Source organism: Bidens hawaiensis, unplaced genomic scaffold (assembly GCF_021521415.1).
Source record: "Bidens hawaiensis isolate Kalapana, Puna unplaced genomic scaffold, B.hawaiensis_p1.1 tig00054174_1, whole genome shotgun sequence".
Lineage (NCBI taxonomy): Eukaryota > Viridiplantae > Streptophyta > Magnoliopsida > Asterales > Asteraceae > Bidens > Bidens hawaiensis.
In genome coordinates this window covers 65,775-80,700 of record NW_027499773.1, presented here as the reverse complement: position 1 = coordinate 80,700, position 14,926 = coordinate 65,775, and the positions used below count along the sequence as shown (strand labels likewise).

The following is a 14,926-nucleotide window of genomic DNA, read 5'->3' as shown; positions in this document are numbered from 1 at the left end:
GTTTGCCGTTTTTTGGGTTTATGCGGGTTTTACCGCCTTCCCCACGCAACGACTTTCCACGTAATTATGCGGTGAAAACCGGCATATCAGAGCTGAGTAAATTAACCGTTCGAACGCGCGGTTGTTAATAGGTTAGTGTTCAGTTTCCTCTATCATGGTTCGTGCGGTTAGGACCGGCACTTTCATTTAGTGGGATGACTGAACTTTACCTTTAACTGACCTGCGTGAAGGTTTGCCGTTTTTTGGGTTTATGCGGGTTTTGCCGCCTTCCCCACGCAACGAATTTCAGCACTTATGTATGCGGTGAAGACCGGCATATCCGTGTGGAAAGTTCATAAGTATAAATGTAAAATCATCAGCGTCGATGTTCTAAGGAGAATCATTTCCATTAGAAGTGGCTCTGGGCCTTTTCTTTACAAATTTGGAATTGATCTACATGCAAACTGTGTAATTGAGCTCCCTTCCATGTTGGGATGGGAGTGCCATCGAGCCGATGTGCACCTGGTTCGGGATCTCGTTGTTTACGCAGTATGTAGTCTCCAACATTGAAGCTGCAATTTTATTCGTGTTTTCCCCAACTGGGGTTCTACACGCATCAGCCTGCTCAGCGTTCATTGCGCCACGAGGTGCGCGAGCGTCCCATCTCTGACAAATGCTTCGACCATGTCCTTTACGTCTGTGCATTCTTCAGTGTTGTGGCCTTTTGTCCTGTGAAAGTCACAGTATTTGCTCCGATCAACATTGTGACGATGTCGGATTATTGGAGCCTTTGGCCATGGGAGCTCCTCAGTGGCGAATATCTCGGTGACGCTTTTGGTGAGTGGCGTCCATCTGGAGTTATGGTTCGACTGTACGTTATCCCTTCCGCCTAACCGATGTTGCAAGCCGGATGCGGTGTCAAAGTTTACCCTTGACTGCCAAATGCCTAGATTCCGCTTTTTGTTTAGTCGGGCGGTAAGGACGTTGTCTTCTCTTGTTTTCTGGGTGTAGAGGTTTGTGCTCTGGGGGAGATCTCTACCCAGTTGCTTCTCCGTTTCCGCAAAGCGTTTAGCTGCTGTCATGATGGCATCCCATGTGGATGGCATGCCATCTTTACCCGTTAAGGTGCGGATGAGCTCTGGGTCGTTCGCGCCCTGGATAAAAGCTAGCGGCGAACAAGATCTTCGCTAATATTACCCAGACTTAGCTTCTTTGAGTTGAAGCGAGTGATGAAGTCTGGCAAAGATTCATCTTCCTCTCGAATGCATTTGAGGATTGTCCATTGCTATTCGGTATACTTTCTTTGTTGGCTGAAGTGTTGGCTAAACTTCTGTTGGAAGTCTGCCCAGTCGTAGATGTGGTTGACCGGTAGACGATCGAACCACGCTCTAGCTGGCCCAACAAGCGTCATTTGGAACATGTAACACCACGTAGGTTCCGTCCAACTACTGACGGTTGCCCCCGCTATGAACCTGTTCAAATGATCGTCTGGATCAGATATACCATCGTAAGTGCCGATGTTGGACATCTGTTTGGCACTTTTCGGGACGATTGCTTCCGCAATGTCCCTTGCAAATTTGGACGTTCCCGCCTTTGTAGCAGTTGGTGTAAATGTTTTGGAGAAGTCACGTGGGTTTCCACCCGCGTTTTTTGGTTTGAAGGTTTCTCCAAAATGCCTTCTCGGTTGGGAGTCCGTTTCCTTACGCTTCCCTTTCGCCCTATGACGAGGGTTTGCGTCACTATCGGATTCCTCCGAATCATCGTCAAAGTACTCTACGAATTCATCAGCCTGTTGGAGTAAACGTAAGCGTTCATCCAACTCAGCTTGGAATTCTTTTTGACGTGCTTCCGCCCACGCTTTAACTTCATCGAGTGTTTGGCGGGGGAGCCTCGTTCGTTGTCTCTCTAACTGGGTATCGGTGAATCCCAGTGAGCGATTATTTACTGCACTTGCCCCAGCTTGGGTAACTGGGGTAGTGTTCGTAAAATTTACTTCACTTGCCCCGGCTTGGGTAACCGGGGTAGTGTTCGTAAAAACTGTGTAGTCGCCGGTATTCCCCCCAGTAGCTGGGGTTGTGGTTACCGGAGTTTCTTTAACCATCTTTCCAGAAGTTTGAAAAAACTGAAAAGAATGAAGTTCTAGCTTTTATGCACGGATGGCGCCAATGAAGAAACACTAATCGATCCCGGGCAGATTACGGATAATCTGGGGGTTAAATAGATGTTTCCCACGAGGGGTTAGACCCAGCAAAGATGGTTCTTCTGATAACCTGCAAAACAGACACCGTGAGCTCGTCATTGAGAAGGGGGGGGGGTACCTCCTTGTGACCACCCTCCGGCGTGAGAATCAGACTAGATTGCTCTTGAATATAAGTGTATATTAAGAGATTGCTAGAGCAGATATCAGGTATAAGATGTAAGATACAAGATAAGATTAGATGATCATACCATTTGGGGTATTTATAGCCGAAGGTAGGTTTCCAAGAAGGTATAGCCGGCTGAATAGTATTCCTGTTCTACCAACTGTGGCCTACGCACGTGCCATGCTGGTAGTTGGTGGGTAGGCAGCGGCTGACAGTGACCAGGCCTGCTGTGTACTATTCCTTTTCCACCAACTGCCGGCTATGCACGTGGTATGACAGGAGTTGGTGAGTAGGCAGCGGCTAATAGTGACATACAGTACAAGAGCATGCTGCTCGCCATACTGTTGTCAATGAGCTGTCGTATCTCTGGTCAGATCTTTTGCCCATACCTCGTCAGGTACAGTACAAAAGATCCTCCAGTATCGTACGGACTGGCTTATTTGGGCGGGAGTATTCCCCCCTCCCGCCTTTGTGCGGGATTGTTCCCGGCTTTGCTCATTCCTTCAGGTGACTACTGAATTATTGAGAGCTAAGTGCCTTGTGCGTGTAGCCTTGCTGCGCGGGTGGCCTTCCCTGATAGCTTGTATCCGCAGCTGCGGGAACAGGCGGAGTACTTCACCATTGGGAGGCATTTCCTGCGGGAACAGCTTGCGTACTGCGCGTAAGGACGTCGCGTCTCTGAGTATGGTGGGTCCTTCGGATCCAGTTGGTTTCTGCGCAGACGTCTCTCTTCAAGGTGAGTCCTGCGGGTCCAACTGGGCTCTGCTGGGACCTACCTCTTCAGTTGTTATTCTTATATAACTTGACTCGATCTCGGTTGTGGCAATGATACTAAACCGAAAAATACATAAGTGGTAAAATTATAAATACACAAGGCTCTATGCTTGGCAAACATTAAAGTAGGTACAAATTTTTTAAGATAGGGTGAGCAAGAAACCGAAAAAACCGATCCTAACCCGAAAAACCAAAAAATCCAATCCGAAAAAACCGAGAAAACAAAAACCAACGGTTTGGTTTTATGTTTTTGTAAAAACCGAACTTACGGTTCAGTTTGGTTTTGCATGAAATAAAAAACAAAAAACCGGACCGAACCGAATTTCTAAATTTTTGTATTTTATTTATTATTTTAAATAACTAATAAGAATTTAATAAATATGTAACTCGTATATTTTTAACATAACGTATAATTATCAACTAGTTAACGATTAACAATATTATTTATACTTATATTTATTATTTTCCTAAACTTCTTTTTGGCCAAAAATTTTCAAGCTCAAATGAAAAAAACCGAAACCAAAATGAAAACCGGAAAACTTAAACCGAAAAAACCAAAACCGAAAGGTTTCAAAAGTATGAAAACCGGAGTTTTGGTTTTTGGTTTGGTTTTAGCCTAAAACCGCACCATGCACACCCCTATAAGATTGGGCCTAAACCGCTAAACGAGCTCCATTGAAAAAGCCCGAATTCTTACGAGCATTTTATTGATCCGATCTCGAGTAGCTTGCGAGCTGCTCAGCTCGTTTGCTTCCCTAAGGACATTGTCAAAAGATGATGAGTTGTTGATAGAATTTATATATTTGCACTTGCTTTCTTGTTAGATTTTATTTTCCAATTATGTTAAATCTTTTGAGTGTAACTAATGTGAGATTATGTCTCAGATGTTGGCTGATGACATTGGTGATGCTACAATTCTCAAGTTGTTAGATGTTGAGCATCCAGTTGCCAAGGTTAGACATAACAATTTGTTTATTATTATTATTATTATTATTATTATTATTATTATTATTATTATTATTATTATTATTATTATTATTTGCTTCACTTATTATTTTGTTGTCTTTTATTTGTTTAACATGTTAGTTTTCTTTTAACCTATGGTTATATAGGCTCTTATTGAATTGGCTGAACTTGAAGATAGAGAAGAATTCACTTCTGTGGTTTATTTGGCTGCTGAGTTTCTCAGGGTAATTGATATTCATATTCTACTTCACTTTCACTTTAAATGATGTTAACATACAAAAAAATTTTATAAAAAAATTAGTAATTAAGAGTTTCAAAAGTTCTTACGTAATTTAAAAGTTCTGTAATGAAACTCATCACACACACACACACACACACACATATATATACGGTCAGGTTAACATACAGTAATCCTTAACGTACGTTAATCACGCTCAAGACAAAAACAAAACGCTCAAGCTAAATACAAAAACGCTCAGCCAAAATACTAAAATGCTCAGCCAAAAATACTAAACGCTCAAAACAGGTTTCGTGAAGAAAAGTAAAAAAATTGATCGATTAACGATCCAAATCTGTTTTTTTCGGTGAATCGATGATTAATTGGGTATGTATTAATGATTCCGAGATGTTGGGATGCGAATTCATGGATCAATTTCGTGAATATAGGTATGTTTGTACGTTAAGGATTATTGTATTATCTCTCTCTCTATATATATATATGTGTATATATATATATATTGAAATACAAATTAAATTAATATGTTAACTGTGTGAATCAAGTTGTGTAATCATATATATACAACATAGTGTAATTATAGTGTAGCGTAACAACAGCATAGTGTAATTACATAATTACACCACTTGAGCATAGTGTAATTACGTAATTACACCACTTGATTCGCACAGTTAGCATGTTAATTTTCCCCTATATATTTATATATTTTAATGTTATAATTCTGCAGATATCAACAGACCTTGGGGGAAACCCAATACCATTAATCAGATCATACAGAGTGAGTGTTAAAACATTTCTCCAGCTTCTTTATCATATTGTTTTGATAATTCTTGCTCATGTTTACTTTTTATTTTTACGAGTTTGCAGCATGCAATGCAGCTCTCATCCAAATATCTTAAAGAAAATGAAGCGGCTACAACAATGCTTCGAACTGATGACATGATCAAAGACGAGAGTCAAGATTAGGCTTTTTATTCTCGCAACGCTGGTTTATCGTTTTTCGTTTGTTTGGAAAGTTTTGATGGGATTTATGTTTTATTGCAAGTTGTTTTTTTTTAAACTAGATGGTGTTGAGACCCTTGATAGTTTTGTTTTGACACTAGGAATTTTTAAGTTAAGAAGATTTGGTCAATAGTGATTATAATTTGAGTTTTTGGTATATTGGTTTTTGTTAGTCTAAATATTGTCTTTTGGCCTCTGTCGGTCACAACTAACGAATTGGCTGCTGGTGGTTTCAACTTTTAATGTATTTGTTCCTAACGGTCCCACGACTAACATAATCCTAACGTCGTTAGTTGCAGGTCGCCGGAAAAACGTTTTTGACCGAAAAAGTCATTTTTTGCCGGAAAACACCCACCACTACCAGCAAGTCAATTGACTCGTCGCCAAGCAACGACCATCACTTAAGCACCATCAACCGATTCCAGTGATGGTTTTAGGGTTCCAGCGACCTTAATAATTGAGGCTTTTACTAGAAAAAAATTCCCAAAGGTCCGATACAAAGTTACCAAGATGTTTGGGATGAATATGTTGAGTTTTCGGAAAAATTTGAGTTTTCCGGCGGCCTGCAACTAATGGTGTTAGGATTCTGTTAGTCGCGGACCGTTAGAAACAAATAAGTTAAAAGTTGTAACCATCAATAGTCAATTTATTAGTTGAGACCGGCAGTGACCAAAAGACGATAGTTGAGATTAATAAAAACCAATATGCCTTATTTTTTAATGGAATTGCAGAAGTATTAAATGACAATCTGGATTGGCTACATGATTTACATAATTGAAATTTTAAACTTGTATTAATCGGTAACACTAGATCTAAGCCTGGCATATCGTTATATGACCAAGCAAAGACGCCCTGGTGTTGCCGAAGAAGTTGGGCCAACCTGGCCCTATCTTCGGGACCTAAGGGTGCGCCTGATCATAATGAGACTTCGATACTTTCTTCGCTTTGCCATGCACGGTAAATAAGGCATAAAGGCCGGTCTTTTATTGTATCGATGGATATGTCTATGGCTTAACATGGTTTTTTATTTTTTTTAACGTGTAAATGGTTTATATTATGTAGTACTAGAGGTTTATATAATCTTCCACTATGTGAATTCTGTTGAAGCATATACTCGAGGGGTTGGTGCAAGACTGACGGTTTGAAATTTTAAAGCAAACCCCATGTTCATTAGATAGAGAAGATTACCATAATGCTTAAAGCTAACTGGTTGATAAGGTATAATAATAATCTATACATCTTTAATATTTTATTGTCCATAATGCTTTAATGCTTAAGTTAATTCTTTAGGTTTAAGTTCTATTAAGTGATACTTGTTTTCTTTAATATTTCAAAGGATGATGTTATCTAGACTTTTATATTACTTTTCATCATAGCATTTTTATAAAAGGTGATGATTTAGAAATAGCAAATTGGAGAGTTATTGCTATTGTAATTTTCAAAATCTTGGAATATGATAAAGTGAACTAAGAATAAAACTTTTAAATCATGACTAATATGTCAAAAGTTTTGTGAAACTTAGGCAACATTTAAACTTTGTGAAAACATACACGTAAATGTTTTAATGGTTTGCTAGCATAGCATATTCCCAAGAGTTCTTGGGTGTATTTTTCTTATCTTTTATAAATTCGACAATACATTATATTTTATAAAAATTAAAATCTTTGGTATATTGGTCTTCGAAAATAATGAGTAAAATCTTCACCAAATAAAATAACTTTTAAATATTAGTTATATATCAAATATCTATGTATATACAATTTGTATGTGTGAGAGACCATTTTAAATATTAATCTTGCACGAACATTATATGTTTTTAACAAACTAATGTGCACAACCGATACCTATACCTATGTGATTTTTCTCTTTTTTTTAACTTGAAAGTGTTTTTGAGACCGGACCGGTTCAGCCGTTCCGACGGGTCTGATTCTATGTAATTCGCTCGAAGAACCAGACCGGTTAAATCGGTTTACCATGGAAAAAATATCTTTTTTTTTAATTTAACATTTTTTTAACCTTAACCGTTATTTTTAAGAAAAAAGTTGTTCAACCAGTTTGACCGGTTGAACCTACAACCTGTCCGGTTGAACCGGTTATGAAAACATACCTTGAAACTATAGAGGAGTGTCCCACACACCACCACCAACATACACAAGAGTACACAATTATTCAGAATTTGTTTAAAATTTTGACCAACTTAAGGGTAATTTGGTCATATAATTATCAAATGGGGGCATTTTGGTCATGTAACTGTAACATAGGACACTTTGATCATCTGACTTACTTGGGACACTTTAGTCATAAACTAGACCCACATTGTTAGAACTTGCCTTACAATATTATTAAAAAAAACTTCAGTCTCCATAGAGAATCACAATAGTTGTATTTTTACAAAATTAGTACTATTTAACTACTCTAATTTTTTTATGCTCAGTTTTATTTATTTGTTAGATTGGTTGTTACTTCATGCAAATTTTTCGTTTAACCGATTCATATTTTGTCACTTCTAATAAAAAATTCATGAACCCATCACCGTTGCAACCAGAAAAAGACCGAGATAAAGCCTAGTGGTCAACTAAACCCGATAGACCCGATTTTTATTTTAATTATATATTTACTTTAAAAAAAAAGACTCATTTTTTGTCACTTCTAACAAAAAAATCTTAAATCCGTCACTAAAGCCTAGTGGTCAACTAAACCCGATAGACCCGATTTTTTTAGTTTAATATTTATTTTTGAAAAAGGACTCATATTTTTGTCACTTCTAACCAAAAAATAATGAATCCGTCACCGTTCCAACCAGAAAAAGACCGAGACAAGGCCAAGTGGTGACTAAACCCAATTTTTTTATTTACTTGTATATTTATTTTTGAAAAAAAAAATATATGTACTCGTAATGCCTTAACTCATTTAAGACCCAAATTTTCCTTCAGCCCAAAAAAACTTTTGCGATCCTCAAAAACGACCCTAGATCAAGACATACGTATCACATTTAGATTGGTCCATTCTCCAGTTTTGATTTTCAAAAAAAAAGTTAGGTCGGGTCAGGTCAAGTCGAGTACTAATAAACCTAACAAAACCATATCAACAAAAATCTCATATTCTTTCCACACAATCACCACCACAAACAAATTATATGCTTTCCCACCATTGTCCTCTATTCACATAAAAATTAACCAAAAAACAAAAACATCAACAAAATAAGAAACATAAAAAAGTAAAAGAAAATGATAGTAACATTAACATAGAGAAACAACCACCATCCTTAAATCGCCGCCACCGCCTGTCCCCTACGGTGTCTCTTCCCATGGTGACCACGACCGCCACCAAACGTCACCGGATCAAACTTCTTCAACCTCTCCGCCTCTTTCGGGTTAATCACACACTCAGAAGGTGGCGCTTTGTACCTTATTTTATCGTAACAATACGAATATTGCATGTGTTTTTTCCTAAAACTTTCCATTTTTGCCCTATGTGAGGGGGTGATACTCGTCGGGATTTTGGTGTTACCGTCTTCGCATTTTAGCGATGTGAGGTCGACGGGGTCCACGGTGCATCCGTGGAGGACAAAGTTGGAAAACTCGGCGATGTAAGGGGCGTATTTGTAATTAACCTTGTATTTGCCGCCATTTGTGGCCCACTCGGAAGCGTCCCATATCGTTGCGTATAAAGTCATCGGCTTTGAAGGGAAATCTCCTCCCATTGACTCGGTTCTTTTGATCTCTCTTATTGCAACATCATCAACATAGAATCTGAACCAAAAATCAAAATAATAAATAATTCAGTAAAAAAAATAAAAAACAAGACTCATTATCATATCATATGATATCATATAGAAAAACACGAAAAAATCCTTAAAAGATTTTATTTGCAGTCTAATGTATCGGTAACTTTGACAGTGTTGACTATTTCCAGACGTATTGCCCGGAAAACAAACCAAGTTTAAGCCTTTTTGTGAGAATGCAAATATATTTGGTTGCCTAAAACAAATATTTAGAAAAAATTGGCTACATGTTTATAAATTTAGAAAAAAAAACAAGAAAATGACTAAATAACCCTCCTCTATATATTGTATGGGTCCGTAACTTTGACCATGTTGACTTTTTCCAACGCATTGCCCGGGTAACAAACAATCTCTTTGCTTTTCGAAAGTGCGAATAAATTTGGTTACCCAAATCAAATATAAGAAAAAAGTTGGTTAAATCTTTATAAAACTTTGAAGGAAAAAAAAACAAGAAATTACTAAATTACCCTCCTTTTTATGAAAAATGAATCTTTTTCAGGCATATTGCCCAGAAAACATACAAAGGTTTCGCCTTTTTGACAATGTAAGTAACATTGGTTAAGAAAAACAAATTTTATAAAAAAGAAAGTTTATAAATTTTGAAGAAAAAAAAGATTTTTTAAGAAAATTAATAATTTACCCTTCTTTTTATGTGGAATAATTAAAAAAATTAAAGGGTAGCAGATGCAGGTGATGTTATGATTGAAGAAATGCAGAGAAATGTCACTATTGATACACATAAAGCTAACAACTGTTTCTATTACTACATACAATGTACCAGTGAAACAATTATACCTGCAGCTTTAAATGGTAAAAAAATATCATATTATAAAGTGAGGACCATTTGGGTATTTCAACAGGTTCCATACCAACCAACCCATAAAGTACTTGATTTACCATGACATACAAACATCACATGCATCATCATCAATTTCATGAAATGTTGTTGTTCTAAACATATTATGATGCCATGTCATCTTAGGAATACAAATGTGACAAAAGATGTATACGGACAACTTTTCGTGTTACGTTTTTATGCTAAACATATTATGATACCATGCCATCTTAGGAATACAAATGTGACAAAAGATGTATACGCACAACGTTTTGTGTTACGTTTTTATGCTAAACATATTATGATACCATGCCATCTTAGGAATACAAATGTGACAAAATATGTATACGAACAACGTTTCATGTTACGCTTTTATGCTAAAGGAATTGTATCTTTTGACCGGTAATTGCAACATACTTGCAATTTTCTTTACTTTTTAACACAACAAATATCATAATTCGATAAGAACTACTTTATTATAACAAAATTTGAAATATATGTGTACATAAAAGAGAAAATCACTAAATTGGCAATATTTTCTTTTACAAAAATATTATTGGACTTTTTCTTGTTTTTAGTTAAAGAAATTGTTTCAGCCAATTGAAAGCTTCTAAATGGCACATGTTTCCATCTGGCGCTTCCTTCATCTAGTGCAACAGGATGTGCCAGATGGAAATCCGTCGTGCCAACATTAAAAAATCTTATGCGAGAAGTGACACTTATCAAACACTAGTTCATCTGAAGTTTTTAAAGTCAAGATTATTTTATCAAACTCATTGGTCAAGATTTCAAGATGAACATTTAGGTGATTTTCTCTATATATAAATACATAAACAAAATATTCAAAGCATATTACAATGAGACCACAGCAAGTGGTGTCATATCAACATCTTTCAAAAGCAAGGAGATGACAACTTGAAAAATATGAAAAAACTTTTGCAGAAAGAATGTAAACTAGCCAGAAATAATTTCATCTTTTTCACTTTTCAGGTAGTAAAAATTTGAGCTAAAATCACCTTTACTTCCACACACTCATCATAATATTAATTTCACTAAATCTAAGTTAACTTAATAATCAAGTATAGTCATTTTTTCATTCTTGATAGCTTGTGGTCCATCAAAATAATAAACTTATTAAATGAACAAAATAAAATAAATAAATAACTTACGTGAGTTTTAGTCCAAAGAATGCTATATTGATGATAATCATCAGTGGGATCAAACCAGAGACCATATCTTTCTTCTCTGCCAACTTTTGTGCTTCCATTGCCATAAATATTAGTCTGAATCCTCCATTCTTTTCCTCTAATGTTTCCCAAAAATTCAAAATCAATTTCATCATGATTCTTTTCAAATGTATCCCCATTTGACATCTGCAATATGAACACAAAAAGGTATAAGAATCTTGATTTTTTTCAGTGTTCAAATGACAGCAAAGATTGCATCTTTAATGTTTGACAAAATCAAGATTTTAAATCTTTAATGCACAAAATACTGATATGTTACTTAGACAGTGTCCAAGTAATCGGTTTATAGCGTTGACCATCGGTTTATTTGAAAAAAATTTAAAGGTAAAAATAATCAAGTAAAGATTTTTTTTTAAAAAGTACTGTGGTATTCGGTAGAGGACGTGTCAATAGTCGTGTTATTGTTTGTTCACATTGTATAGTTTAAAATGAGAGTAAATATTGCAACTTTAATGTGACTAAATCAAGATTTTAAATCTTTAATGTACAAAATATTGAAATGTTAATTGGACACTTGTCAGCATAAGGCCAAACTTAGTGGGCGAACAACTGGGGCGAATTCCGGCGATTTGGGGCGCAAGCACCCCCCCCCCCCCCGGCGATTTGTGGGGCGATTGGGGGGGGGGGGCACGAACTAGTTCTCGCCTATGTTGTGTGTGTGTGTATTATTATTATATGTGTGTGTGTGATATATATGTATATTATATATGTGGCTACAACACCATTACACCCCAAAAACAAAACATACCATTTGCTGACACGGCGTCACATGGCGCAAATCGCCCCATTTTGTAGCCCCTCCACTATACATAGCCTAATCGGTTTATAGTGTTTTCCATCGAGAAACAAGTTTTTTTTTTTGCGATGTTTGATTCATCGTCAAGACTTCCGTAAAATTTTAATAAAAGTATTTATCGGTTAAGTAAGGTGAAAAAAATTATAGTTGAAAATAATCAAAAGTAATTAAGTAATGATTTTTTTTAAAAAAGTATTGCGGTATTCGGTAGAGGACTTGCCGATACTCGTTTTATTGTTTGTTTACATTGTATTTACATGAACACATTACTCATAATCATGGACATAGACTACAATACAAACAATAATAATCAGGTTAAACCAGACAAGAAGAATCCCTTTATGTATAATTCCAAACTTGATATATAGAAAGTAAAAACATGTGGACAAAATTATAATTTTAAATGTAAGTATAAATCATTAAAAGTAGTGAATTTGGGGAGGAAATATATAATAATAATAATAATATTCACTGTAGTTAAAAGATAAAGGAACTGTTATCAAGAAATGAGGTGCAATAATAAATCCAATTTTATTATTATTACCTTTGATCAAACTTCAATGTAAAAGGGTAAAACAGTAGTCCAAGATGCAAGCAATCCCATTTTGTTTTTAATCTTATTTAAAAATATAATCTTGAACATATTCTAGACAATATTCTTGAAAATATCCTAGAAAATATTCTTGAAAAATATTATCTTGAAATATTCTTGTAAATATTCTTAAAAACACATAATATTCACTTATGATTTTTTATAACTTAATAAATTCATTCCAAGACACAAAATATAAAATTTTAAACAATAAATTAATGAACCTAATTACAAAGTTGTCAAAATTAAACAAAATCACCCTGTAATAAAAAATTGCAACATATGGCTTGCATAATCTAATAAAATTGCTGAATTGTTGACTCTTTTCTCCACATTTATAATAAATTAAATTTTAAATATTAAATACTCTACTGTTTCCAGAATGTGAACAAATTCATCAATAAATACACAAATTTCTTGAGCAATTTAAGTGATTGATAAATTCATTCCATATCATAAAGATGGAAACTTTAACAGAAAATCAAAATAATTCATTCCATATGTAACCTTCAAAATAACTTTTTTTAAAAATAAAATTATTTTATAAAAAAACTCACATAAAAAGCCACAACATAAATAATATTTAAGTGATTGATAAATTCATTCCACATCATAAAGATGGAAACTTTAAACAGAAAATCAAAATAAATTATTCCATATGTAACCTTCAAATAATATTTTTGTTTAAATAAAATTATTTAATTTTTTAAAATAAAAAAAACTCACATAAAAAGCCACAACAACTCCGGCTGTATAATCTGCAGGAAGCTTAATGGAGGCACTAAATAACCCATGTAAATAAAGGTCTTGTGACACAAATCCAGACCCTGCAAATTCATTAAATAAACCCAAATCAATAATAATAATAATAATACCAACAATAATAATAATAAATAAAACACAACCAACAATATTACTTATGTACTATTATGTTATATTATTATGTATATTCATTTGGGTTTACTAATGAGATTGACCTGTTCGCTCGTCAAGCGACAAATGAACAGATTTTCCATCTTTTAACACAATAAGATTATCATCTCCAAACAACTGAGAATACCCTTCATCAAAAGATATTATTGGGAGGTTTCTTGAGAGCCCATGACCCAGAACAACAAAAGACGATATGAGAACAAACTGAAGGTACATGTTCATTGTTGAAGCTTATGGTACAACTCTTTAATGCATACAGTTGTTGTTACAAGAAATAATAAGAGTTTGAAATATGCAGAGGTTTTGGAGAGAGAGAGAAGAGAAGGCAGTGGGGGGTTTTATCGGTGGTGAAAGGTGTGAGCTGTTTGTCATTTTGGACATATATTATTTTTTTTTATTTTTGTATATTATTTTTTTATTATTTATAAATATTTTAGTGTTAATTTGTTTTTGTAAAGTTGGAGAGATAATGATTTAGGTGTGGGATTATTCATTATAGATTAGGAAGTAAATCTTGAGCTTTTTTGTTACCTAAATTTAATTATTATTATTAAACGACTTTTTATTAGGTTACCGTATTCTTTAAATTTGGATTCGGAGAATGTTGTTGTCCCACTATGATCAGACTATTTTATTCTAACTGGGTACACGTTGGTTTTAGAGTTTGACTTAGACGTTCTATTGGGAAACCATATCGGTTGACTGGCACACTTAACGGTCGTTGTACCGTCACAAAAGCAGAACTCTCTAGGGTAACACACGACATGTGAGCTCTGGATTCAAACTGATAATCCACAAAAAAAGGTTACATAGGTGGTGATCGAAGTTGGGTTTTCACGGGAAGATCTTCATTGCCATATTTTTTATAAATAATTTATGATGTTGTTTTAAACTTTCTAATGTGTTTTATGGTTTTGTTTATTATTATTATTATTATTTGAAAATCGGGGAGATAATGATTTAAGTCAATATTAGGAAGTGAATCTTAGAGCTTTTTTTTCCCAAGTTTTTCTTATTTAATATTATTAAAACGAATTTAAAATATTATATGATTTTGTTTAAAAATTAATGGTGATTTATTTTTGTTTTCAAAAAATGGGGAGATAATGATTTAGGTGTCGAATTATAGGAAGTGAATCTTGAGCTTTTTTGTTCCCGAGTTTTTCTTCTTTAATATTTCAAAAATTAAATTAAAGTATTTATTAAAAAGATATTATAATTTTGTTTAAAATATGAAATTTTGTATGGATTGTATGGTTACAAACGGCTTTATAGCCTAGTAGCATCTTGGTGGTAAAATAAGGCTTAGGAACCATAAGGTCCTACTCCAGTGGTCCATGAGTAATCCTAATTTGCCATTCAAAAAAAAAAAAACTAACTCTAAGCTTATGTGTATACCTTATCCAATATTCCATTTTGA

General features: G+C 34.7%; 1 pseudogene across 1 annotated transcript; it reads right to left on the bottom strand.

The window, feature by feature from the left end:
• Window positions 1–8,403: 8,403 nt before the first annotated feature.
• LOC143600501 (putative xyloglucan endotransglucosylase/hydrolase protein 28) lies at window positions 8,404–13,874 on the bottom strand (annotated as a pseudogene). The gene is made up of 5 exons (XR_013147482.1): window positions 13,551–13,874; window positions 13,300–13,400; window positions 11,108–11,311; window positions 10,992–10,996; window positions 8,404–9,071 (listed from the first exon to the last, which is right to left on the bottom strand). The product of XR_013147482.1 is annotated as a putative xyloglucan endotransglucosylase/hydrolase protein 28 (transcript).
• Between the last annotated feature and the right edge of the window lie 1,052 nt (window positions 13,875–14,926).